At 45.2% G+C, this 12,295-nt stretch overlaps 1 protein-coding gene across 7 annotated transcripts in view; it reads left to right on the forward strand.

Annotated features, from left to right (window-relative positions):
* Positions 1–1,393: 1,393 nt before the first annotated feature.
* The window catches only part of SEMA3D (semaphorin 3D), a 199,514-nt gene continuing 188,612 nt past the window's right edge, over positions 1,394–12,295 (forward strand). Inside the window, exons 1-2 of one of the 7 annotated variants that reach the window (XM_050936855.1) lie at positions 1,394–1,751; positions 2,046–2,204. The gene's annotated coding sequence lies outside the window, so the exon portion shown is untranslated. Of the gene's footprint in view, positions 1,752–1,905; positions 1,930–1,995; positions 2,209–3,016; positions 3,426–4,259; positions 4,371–12,295 lie in introns of those variants that run through there. The other 6 variants (XM_050936852.1, XM_050936859.1, XM_050936858.1 and 3 more) reach the window with 6 other exon arrangements.

Genomic DNA, 12,295 nt, shown 5'->3' on the forward strand with positions numbered 1-12,295 from the left:
TAAGCAGGAGTATTGTAAGCAAGACACGAGAAGTAATTCTTCCGCTCTTCTCCACACTGATTAGGCCTCAACTGGAGTATTATGTCCAGTTCTGGGAACCACATTTCAGGAAAGATATAGACAAATTGGAGAAAGTCCAGAGAAGAGCAACAAAAATGATTAAAGGTCTAGAAAACATGACCTCTGAGGGAAGATTGAATAAAATCGGGTTTGTTTAGTCTGGTGAAGAGAAGACTGAGAGGGGACATAACAGTTTTCAAGTTCATAAAAAGTTGTTACAAGGAGGGAGAGAAACTGTTCTTCTTAACCTCTGAGGATAGGACAAGAAGCAATGGTCTTAAATTGCAGCAGGGGCGGTTTAAGTTGGACATTAGGAAAAATTTTCTGTCAGAGTTGTTAAGCACTGGAATAAATTGCCTAGGCAGGTGAATCTCCATCATTGGAGATTTCTAAGAGCAGGTTGGACAAATACCTGTCAGGGATGGTCAGATAATATTTAGTCCTGCCTTGAGTGCAGGGGACTGGACTAGATGACTTCTCAAGGTCCCTTCCAGTGCTATGATTCTATGATACGTTGTGGCTCGGGGTATATCTATGCTACAGCAGCACTGCTATGGAGCTGCAGCTGTGCCACTGTAAGGCTGCTCCCTGCATTGCCAGAAGGATTTTTTTCCAATGATGCAGAGAATCCATCTCTCTGAGAGATGGTAGGGTAGCTTGAGAGAAGAATCCTGCTGTTGCTGTAACCTTTCTACACCAGGAGTTAGGACTGCTCGACTACAGTGCTGAAATTTTTCACAGCCCTGAGCAATGCAGCTAGGTGCCACCTAAGTTTTCATGCCCAATGCCCCTGCCACCCATGATGGTTCTGGCATTGTGTGCAATACCTAGCTCATGTCCGAGCCTGGGACCTGGCCAATGGCCATGTGAGTGTAACCCACACACCTCTTGGGTGTGGTGTTTTGTCCCCTTCAGTGGCATCCAGACCGCTTAGAGATTAATGAGTCCGCTGCAGCTAAGGGCCAGCGGTTAGCTCATGCATTTAGCTCCAGAGGTCCCAGGCTAGATCCTTGCCTGCCTACCACTGGGGTCTGTCGGTATTAAAGGAGCACAGTGCTCTCCAGTGCAGGGAGGCTGCCCGTTGGCCAGCAGCTCTAGGACTCGGGCTGGGTGGCACCTGCCCAGGGCGTGTTTGCGAAGCCCTTTCACTTAACCCACAGCTGCCTGCTGCTGGCCAGCGGGGCCACCCCCTGGGACCTGCTGCGGCGCCTGTGCGCGCTCGCTGGCGCGTGGGGCGAGGCGTGTGCGGGAACTCCAGCCAACTCGCCCGAGGGGGGGCGGGGGGGCGAGAGGGCGGGGGAGGGGGGGCGGTGATGGAAGGAGGAAACTCCGCCGCTCCGAACGGCCCGTGAAGAGCCGCGGCAGCCGCAGGGGGACACCGGAGTCGCGTCACGCTCAAGCGGAGCAACCTCTGCCTGGCGGGGAGCGGCCAGCAGCGCCCTCTGCTCCCGGGCTGCGGAGAGCAGCTGCTGCGTGCAAAGGCGAAGAAGGGCCAGCGGCTCTCATCGGAGCCACAGCGTCTCCCTGCCGGGAGCAGCTTCCTACTGCGGCGGCGACATCCCCCCGCAGGTACCGTGCGGCTCCTTTCAGGGCTGGCCCCACAGGGGGCGAGTCTCCCGGGGCTCGGACGGGCTCAGACACGGCCCCGGCGTGTGGCTGCCGGCGCGCCGAGCACGAGTGGCAGCGGGCAGGTCAGCGAGCGTCCAGACGGGAGCCGGTGTAAAGCGGCGTCCCGCGGCTTGGGCCAGCAGAGGGCTGGGTGGGACTGAAGAGGGGCTGGTTAAAGGGAGTCGGGATGCTGCTGGCTGTGCTGCTCCCCAACCGGGGGCGGGGCAGGCTGTGATTTTGGGGGTATGGTGAGTAAGGGAGGTGAGTCTCCCCTGGCTTGTCACCGGGGCAGCTCGGAGACAAATCGAAGGTGGAGGCTGCAAAGCAGCGTGGCAGATTCACGTGTAAAATCCTCCCCTATGTTTTCCCCCTTCCAGAGGGGTTTGCGCTGTTCGTTCAATCGCTCAGCCGCGGGCAGTTCCCATTGGGGGAAATGACCCACGGTGCATCCAGAGTTGGGGGTTTGTCCACGACAAGAAAAGTTAAATGGAGATGCTCATCGACAGCCTCGATTCAATAGACGGATTGATCTCCAGGCAGGTCTGCGGATAACTAACCCGCTGGCAAGCTACACGCAGCAACCATCGCATGAGCTGATCTGGAGTTTATCCCTGGGCAGCCTGAACACAGATCGTTGCATGAGCTGATCTGGGGCTGCGTTGCAGCAGGAGAGTGGTGTTTGGGTCAAGGTCCCATTCTTCCTCTGGCAGCCTCCATCGGTCTGTCTCCCCCGGGCAAACCTCTCAAGTTTGCGAGGCTCTTTGCAAATCTGTGGCTAATTCCCTGCAGCGGCTGGCTGGCGTGTTCGCTTTTGCCGGCCCGTTAAGTAGGGAGCGTTTGCTCAGGTGCTCTGGGCGCCCGCCTGCGCTCTGGCTTTCGCAGATGCTCGCTCCATGCAGCGCCGGTGCAGGTGCCAGACACCTGGCAGCAGCTCCCGGGGCGTCATCTAGCTAGTACAGCTGGGTCTGGAGTGCAGCTGAGCTGCCTTACCCCCTACAGTGTGGGACACCACTGGGGGCTCGGTGGATACCCAAGGACCCTACGTTCCCTGTTCAGGCCGATGATATCGTCAGCTCAGGTGTTTTGGCTTTGCACTTAATACACTGCAAATAATTTATGCACAACTGGGTAGTAATTAATATTAATCACCGAGGTGGGTAATATACACTCATAGTGTTTAGAGTAGGAGATTGAGAGTCAGGCTGTGCCCCTGACTTGCTGTGTGACCCTGAGCAAGTCTCGTCGGCTCACCGTGCCTCAGTGTACCCTTCTGTAGAATGAGGATAATTATATTTATCCACCGTTTAACACGCTTTGAGATCACTCGGTGAGAAGTGCTATGTCAGTGCTCAGTATAATTTGTGAGCTAAACTTTGTTCAGCTCTTTTTGTTTGATTGGATTTCTGGAGAGCAAGACAGTAGAGGGGGGAATCCTCCCAGAGCTGCAGAAAGAGGGAGTAATATGCCCACCGACTGTGAGTCCTCCAGGACAGGCGATTGGTTTGAACCACAGCACTGCACCAGATTATCATTACATTGCCATCTCTTCCCTGGGTGTGGGAAACACACTGCCTTGGATCAGAATTAAACCGACATAGGAAGTGCTCCAGAGCTTAGGTATTCGGACTATAGGGAAGGAGGCCATACAGGTCGACAGATCAGTTCCTCCATCTACCTATGTGGAATTCCTTAGTGCTTTTTGAACCAGTTATTGTTGAAATGTTTCCTTAGACAATGGAGGAGAAGGAATGACACAGGTGGGTGGCCATATGCAGTCCTAATGTATGTGCATTCAAGTCTATTGAACTCTGGAGTTGCAATTGCTGAGAGCAATGCTGCATTTTTCTTTCTCTAGCTCAGCTACTACAGTGAGGAGCTTGATCTAATTTTTTATTTTCTTCAAATGTATCCAGCTGTGGTGTAGTATATCAGTGCCAGTTTGGCCTGTGGTGTTCACTGGAATGATATTGCGAACTTTCTCAAATTTGCAACAAGCTGTATATTGCTTTGTACAGGCAAATGCATAGCTGGTGCCCAGGTGTAGTTGCCAAAGCTCATTGTTTCATTATATATATGGAAAATGGCTTTTGTGGTTTCTAGAGCAGAAACATGCTGCAGTGTGTGATGTGATATTGTGATTGGTCTTTGTTGGGTATTGAAGAATTACAAAGCAGCCACTTAGATTTCCATAAAACAGAACAAGACAAAATAAATTTTAAAAAATGTCCAAGAACAATAGAGATGATTTGGAAACAGTCAGACCGTATACCAAACAGCTCATTCTTGTCTGCCAGAAAGCAGCTGCCAAGCTGCTCATCTGCATAGCTCTGTCTTTACACAGATGCAGACTAGAACATTAGTTGCAATAATATACTCAATTACCTTTTACTATTCTTTTGCATTTCTGGTCAATAGGAAGGGTACCTGGATTCCATTTTAATCTTTAGTGAATGGATTAACACACTCCAAAGTAGTTATCTAATATTCCTCTACCTTGAATTATTATATGTGTGAAATATGATTCATTTTATCTTTGTTTTTTAGTAGCTTACTCAATTGAAGATGAGAGACTGATGATGTACCTTTTGGTTTACCGTGGGTTTTCAGAGGGAGATATGCCCCTACAGATACCATGGTGATGATTAGTGGTTTGATCTGCATCCATTAAAGTCAATCGGAATTTTGCAATTGACTTGAATGGGGTAAGGCTCAAGAAGAGAATTATGTATGTGTGTTTAAAAAATTGTATTAGAAAATTAAATATAAATAATGTATTTTATAAATTGTCCCCTCCCAAAACCATTGGGATGCTACTTATTAAACATGCAATAATTATAATAACAATAATTAATTAAAAACACAAAACTACTATATGACTGCCAAAGCATTATAAAGCAAACAAAGAATAAACTAATTACAAAAAATCCTCAACTCCAAGTTATAAAATAGACTCCAAACAAACCACATGTAGGATCCATAGTATAACACAAGTGGGGGTAAGTAACAGGGTCACAAGAATACAGGTAAATTAAAGCCTCTATAATTTAACCTATCAAAAATGCCATAATCATTTAATGAGATGCTATATGTGCAGACTTTCTCACTCTGATACTCAAAGGTATCTAGGCATTTAATTCCCATTGATTTCAATGTAAGTTAGAAGCCTAAATACATCTGAGGATCTGGGCCTTTGTGTTTACGGTGTTCAGAATTATGGAATGATTCTGCTTTCTTTTTGCATCCAAAACCCTGCTGAAGTCAGGGGAAATTTGGGTGTGAAAGGAATATAGCACTGGGCTCTCAAAACTCTTATCTTTGCAAAGTTTTTTTGCTCCAGTGCATTGGTCTTTTAGGCCTGGAAGTCTCCTTTTCCTCTTTCACCCAAGTGCTGTCCAACTGACAGCCAATTAGCTGGAAGCATCAGAGTGTGAGGGAGGTCAAAAGAATAACTTCCCACTAGGGACTCGATATGTAAAGATGTAAGGGTACCTAAAAGCATGCAATGATACAGATAAGATGCCTATTGGAATTTTCACAAGCACTTTGGTACCCAACTCCCATTGATTTCAGTAGAAGTTAGGCTTTATTTCAGTGGGATGCATCTTAGGTGCCTAAAATACCTTTACAAATGTGGTGATAAGCGCGTCACGTGCTCTCTTCCATCTAAAAAGCTGCCATATTCTTACAAAGAAAAAAAGGCTTACGAGAGAAATTCACTTAAACATTCTATAAAATATTACATCCAATGCCTCAGACTTGTTGGCTGCCTTGTACTGAACATAAAATCGATTTCCTTATCTTGTTCCTATGACCATAGTATCTGAGCACTTTCCAAATATTCATGAGTTTAATCTCACCACTCCACTGTGAGATAGGGAGTTATTATTTACTCCCATTTTACAGATGGGGAATTTTGGCCCAGAAAGATTAAGGCCAAAATGTTCGCATGGCCAGTAATTTTGTGTGCTCAGCTAGAGACAGCTTGTGTTTAAACTCATCTTCCCTCATTCCAGGGCCGTCTGGGGATCAGGGTGGTCTCCAGCATATATTAGAGCTGCCTCAAGGTTCCTGTAATTTACACCCAGCTCCAAATAGGCTGATGAATCAGCCAGGCATCAACTGGATTTCCTGTCTTTGCCCACATTTCCTGGCCACAGTCTCTATTCTGCACTTGATGACAGAGCCACTATGTCAGCCTGTAGTTGGCTGACACTCAGCCTGGATTTAGCTGTAGTTTCTTTGAATTTCTTTCATCTGAATCCCCTACAGGAGCACCCACTCCTGGACAATCTCATTGATCCCAGTGAGAGTTCAGCGCACTCCCAGGGTCCTTTCTGAGTCCAGTAACAGTTCACTGGCCTCTAATCCCAGGCGGCTCTCCCCAGGTTCTGTGAGGCGAGGGAACTCCCCCTACGTTTGTGTGGCCAGTCTCATCCTTTTAAGCTCCATTTCTCCAGGTGAAACATGTTCTGCAGGTGTGCCTGAGTGCAGGAATGCTCATTAGCCTTTTTATCAATGGGATGAGGTCATGTCTTATCACATACCTGCCCCCATTCCCGCCATCAACACCAGAAGAGTTTCTTGCTCGAGTATTTCTCCAGTCCCAGTCTCCCTGGGGAAAAAAAAATCTGTATTTGCATGCTCTTTTTCTGCGTGGTGCTGTACCCAGAAGCTATAGGGCTGGAGCGTTAGATACTAGCTGATAACCCAGAGGGTTGAGTCCTTTGTGTAGCATAGCCTCCACAAAGTCATGTGGTCTGTGGTTTGGGAAAAGGGACTACCCAGCATATAATAGCTGAGGGAGTCCACAGCCCGCTAGATATCCAGAGCTTCCTTCTGATTAATTGAATTCAATCTCTCTCTGGGGAACAAGTTGCTCCTTAAATATATAGTTGGGTGCTCTTGTCCCTTAGACATTTGATGTATTGGATCATTCTGAGCGTGTTTGCATCTTGCTCATCCCAGCTTCCTTGCAACACATCCAAGATTCTGTGGGTCTGGCATTCCCGGAGCAGTTTGAATGTTGAGAACCCTGTGGAGGTTTGCGTTGCTTCTCATGGCAAAGGAAGCAGCAACAGGAATTTGTCCCATTGCCTAGGCTTGGTCCAGACTATCTGCTTAAACCTGTTCTTCGCTGTCTTGTTAAATCTTTCCATGAGGCTGTCTGTTTGTGGATGATACCCTGATGTTTTCAAGGCTTTGATTTTAAAGAGGGAGCATAGCTCATGCATCACCTGCATGGTGAAGTTGGAGCCCTTCAGAATCTGGGAATGGATGACAGGGGATGGATAGCTTGATGAATACCTGTTCTGTTCATTCCCTCTGAAGCATCTGGAATTGGCCACTGCTAGAAGACAGGATACTGGGCTAGATGGACCAATGGTCTGACCCAGTATAGCTGTTCTTATGTATGTTTTTATGGTCAGTCAATAATTCCCATGGAAACATACACAGGCAATGAGTCTCATCAGCCTGGGAATGATCACTGTTGCCGTAGCTGAACTGAAGGGGATGGATTTCAGGTAGTGAGAGGTATAGTCCACTACTACAAGTATATACTGGTTTCCCACAAAGCTCTTTTCTAAAGGCCCAACCATGTCCTCCCTTTTCTTTCGAATGGGGTTTCCACTAATGTCTTTGGGACCAAGGGGGCCTTTGAAACATTCTTAGCTGCCAAATACTGACACTCGGGACAGGAAGAGCAATATTACCCTAACCTTGTGCTGTACCCTCCATCCTCCAGAAAAAGCTGGCCAGTAACCATTGCAAGGTCTTATCTTGCCCTAGATGCCTCACACAGATAATATGATGAGCTGGCTGCATTACATCTTGGCAATGCTTACGTGGTACCAGTAGCTAAGTTCTCATTAACCCTGACTGCAAGTTCCGTGCCACTCGATACAGCCACTCTATCTCCAGAACACTCATTGTCTGGAGGAACCTGTTTCTGTCTCAAGGCTCTTTATCAGGAATAGAGCTTCATGCCCTCATTCTCCACCAATTATAGTTGGATGACCCTCAGTCTGAACTCACTTGTAGTCTTTTACCCTGGGTCACCTCCTGGAGCACCCACTCCTGGGCAATCTCATTGTTCCTGGTGAGAGTTCAGGTCACTCCTGGGGGCCATTCTGAGTACAATTACAGTTCACTTGCCTCTAGTCCCTGGAGACACCACCTAGTTGCTGGATTCGAGGAGCCCTCCAGGGCCCCTTGTCCATATCAGTCTCATAGTGTCAGTTCTGCTGCAATCAAGGTAGGGGAAATGTCCATTGTCTTTTTAATCCTGGTAAAGCAATTAAGGTACACAATAGTTGTGAAATCTAAATACCTACATACGTATAGTAAATGTTACATATTGCTTTCCTTGCTTGGTTGGATTTCTTCTGCTACCAGTAAGCAACAGAAAAGCTCACAAGAAAGTTTCCCCCAACGCATCTGAAACATGAAGAGCAGCGACTCCTTTTAATTCATGTGCAAACTAACCTTTTATTTATGTGTGAGCTATTTTATTCTTTTTATAGTGCTGAACCTCAGTCATGCTGCTTAAAAAAAACCCTAACAACTTTGTCTGGGTTTCATGTATTACAAACTTAGTAATGGCAATGAGTCAATGTTTAAATTAGCCCCATATACATTATTAACGCTTTTCTTTTTCCCCTCCATCTACTGTATTTAATCTAAAAGCACCTATACTCTATTTTTACTTTTCACATACCCAGTGGCATACGGCATAATCACTCACATGTTATCTGACTGCGAGAGATAAAACCACATAAAATTCTATTCTCACTTGGATAGAGAGATCCAGCATAAAATGGAATGGATCCATAATGAGTCAGCTCTTTGAAAGCGAGGCACCCCTCCAAAAGTCCACTTTGGTGTTCTGGCCAGGAGAATGTGGATTTTTACAGAAAATGCCAAATAATTTATGGAGGCCACCTGACCTAATGGTCAGAGGAAATAAGGGAAAGCCAAGAGAAACCTGGGTTCCCATCTGGGGTGAATCACTGACTCGGTTCAACTCTTTTGATGATGGGTGTGGTATTAAAACCTAGACAGTTATATGTGACCATAGCGAAGTCACTGCACCACCCAGTAACCCTGCTAACACAACTGGAAAATCCGATTAAAATATAGAACCCTGCTGATACTGTTACCTAGTAATGTAAACATTCTACAGTTTTGACTGGACTTTCTTTGCCTTATGCTTATTGGCTGTTTGCTCCAACCCTCTTCCTCTCCCTCCTTCAGTCTCTTCCCATCAGCTTCACTCTACATCTGCTCCCCATACTTCTCCCTTGCCCTGCCCTCCTGAACCTCATTCCCTTTAGTGTTCCCTTCCCTTCACTTTTCTTTCCATTTACTTTATCCTCTCCTAACTACACCAACTTCAAAAAGTGTTGTGGGAACTAACATGGCATTTGCCACCATCACATTTGGTCACTCTACTGGTGTGTTCTACTTCTTCCCCCACCCTGGTTCTGTCTTATCTATTTAGATTGTAAGCTCTTTGAGGGCAGTGGCTATCTAATACTATGTGTTGGCACAGGGACTAGGACAATGGGGCCCCATTCTTGGTTGGTGCTTGGGTACTACCATAATAGTAATACTACTTACTTACTTACTTACTTAATTAGGGGATTTTCCTAGTCAAACCATTTCTCAGGAGTAGCATAGTACATTAGTACTGTACTAGTTAAGGTGTAAAGACTCCACAATCTTGTCTCCCATGTGGAATCTTGCTGGCTCATACATTAGCCGAGTGCAGCTGTGATGAACATTTAAGGTCACCCAGTGGACCTTAAATGTGCATCACAGCTTAAATGATGAGGACCTTCTGCATGAAGGGTGAATTTCACTCATAGGGTGCTGTATATATTACTCTGCTCTTCAGTAATATTTGTCCCCTGGCCCTTGCACAAGACAGCACTTTTTAGCATTCTAACCTTGTTCATGAGTATACACAGAGGGGAGAGCTGTGTGAGTTTTCTCTCTTGATGTGGTCACTTTTAAAAAGAGAAAACCCAGAGTGAAACTGTTTACAATTGGTTGGTGAATTGGATTCCTGCAGGAAGCAGATGTTGTGCAAAAAAAAAGCCTTTAAAAATGTAATGATTCAATCTAGCGGGATGGTGGGTGGGTGGGGTTTTTTTTGGAGAGAGGGTGAGGAAATTACCCATCTTCCTGGAATATCCAGTTCTAAAAATGTAGATATTGCAGACTTGATCCTGATCGCATCTTATACCAGTGTGACTGTCATAGGGCATTTGCAGACATTTAGAGTTAAGTCTGTGCTTAAGTGTTGCCCTTAATGAGGATGCTTTCCTGAATCAGTGCCTCAAAGTAATGTAAGATCAGGTCCTTCAAATGTTAAGCATGATTTTGATACCAGATGCGTCCAAATTCTCCAACCTTATGTTTGGCTAGGAGTTTAACATTCTGTACTGCTATATCTAATGGTATGTGCATTATGCATACCTACTTTATATTATTCCCCTGGAAGTTGTCAGTGACACACTCTGTAAAATTGTGTTTGCTCTTTATTACACATTTTGTGATGTAATGAGAAGACAGAAAATGCAAAGAATTCTTTCACTGCCCAAAAACATTGCTTTTTCCCCTCCTGATTCCTGAAAGCATGCTGTTATAATGAGAAGTGTTAGTGACTTCATGGATCACAAAGCTCTTTGAGATTGGGTGTGAACTGCATGAACACACTCTTCAGTTAACATAGTCAGGATAAGTTAATGACAATTGCCCACCCCGCTCACCTAAGACTAAGGGGTGTGTGAACTTGCCCAGGCCTTTTGGACTGATGGGGTAGAGAATTTTGTGTGTGTGAGGGAGGGCAGAACACTCAGAATCTAAGAGAGACTCAGAGGCAGGAAGAAAGCCAGATAGAAGCCTATAAGCATAGTGTGACCGTGGAAAAACATACAGAAAGGTTCTGGGTCTGGTGCTAGCTAAAGAGGCTTAGGCTATAAGCAAAGCAGCTATCTCCCATTTGGTTCCTTCTGAATTCAGAGAAGCTGGACTCTGGTATTTTCTTTGATGCAGTCTTGTTTATTTACAAGGAATATACAAACTCCATTAATTTTTGCTCCTACCTGGAACAATCCATTAGACCCTGATTTTTTGACTAGCTGCTTAGGTCAAAAAGGGTGTATCTAACTCTCAAATTAAATACCAAAGTATCTGCTAAAAAATAAAAAAGGAAGAAACATGTTTTAATGTTCATGAAGATATTTATCTTTGGGATGTTACAATCTTTGTAACTTTTTATGGGTGCTGGTAATGGGGGGAGGGATAGCTCAGTGGTTTGTGTATTGGCCTGCTAAACCTAGGGTTGTGAGTTCAATCCTTGAGGGGGCCGCTTAAGGATCTGGGGTACAAAATCAGTATTTGGTCCTGCTAGTGAAGGTAGGGGGCTGGACTTGATGACCTTGCAAGGTCCCTTCCAGTTCTGGGAGATAGGTATATATCCAATTATAGAATAGAAATTATAATGCATGAAAACTGTGGTTAGAATAATATGCTTTGATCCCAAAGTTGCCACACCTGAAAAAACCAAATAATAAAGTGTGCTGGCAATGACAGGCAGTGGTGTGTTATTGCAAATGTGCTTCTTCTCCACGCATAAAAGAGCATGGCCACTTGGGCTCTTGTCTACACTGAAGTTAAACACCTACAGGTGGCCTGTGTCAGCTGATCAGACTCACAGGGCTGAGGCTGCAGGGCTGTAAAATGGCAGTATAGACATTTGGGCTCAGGCCCAAGCTCTGGGACCCCATGAGGGGAGATGTTCTCAGATCCTGGGCTCCAGCCTGATCCCAAATGTCTACATTGCAATTATATAGCCCTACATCCCAAGCCCCACAGGCCATGAGTGTTTAATTGAAGTGTAGACATACCCTAAGTGTTTTCCAATTGGAGCCCATCCTTCTTGACTACTGATACATCTGCTTTCTCTTTTGCTACAGCATTTCAGTATCTGAAATTTCTCAGTCTTTCACACAAAATTGACCCTTTAATCAGTTTGGTGACCTTTCATGTTTCTGTAACAACTGTCTGGAAACCTTTATTAAGAACATAAATATTCCTTTAAAGCTACTCCACAGCTTTGTATCTACAGGGTAATTTTATGCTTCTTGATTAAATATCCCTTGATGTATCATGGAAAATGTTGGGAAAAAGATTTAGATGCTTATTTCTTTGTATCCATTTTCTATATTTCATAAACCACCTTCGTAGTACTAGGGATGCTTGTGCAATCTATAAACTTTGTCATTTCTGTTTTGTTTGTACATTCATTTCATTGCTAAGAAAGGGACACTTTCTAATCTTAAGGATTATTGTTGTTAATGTATTTGTATTGCAGTAGCATCTGGAGGCCACAGTCAGGGATCAGGGACCAGTTGTACTAAGCACAGTGCATTCATCTTATAGAGAGTTTGCAATCTTAGCATATGATGAGAGAGAACAGGTGTGGAAGGATGGTCCAGTGGTTAGTGCCCTTAGCTAGGACTTAGGAGACCTAGGTGCAGTTTCCTGTTCCCCTAAAGACTTCCTGTGAGGCGTTGGGCAAATCACATAGTCTCTCTGTTCTTCAGTTCCCTATCTGCAAAAT

This window comes from Gopherus flavomarginatus, chromosome 1 (assembly GCF_025201925.1).
Source record: "Gopherus flavomarginatus isolate rGopFla2 chromosome 1, rGopFla2.mat.asm, whole genome shotgun sequence".
Lineage (NCBI taxonomy): Eukaryota > Metazoa > Chordata > Testudines > Testudinidae > Gopherus > Gopherus flavomarginatus.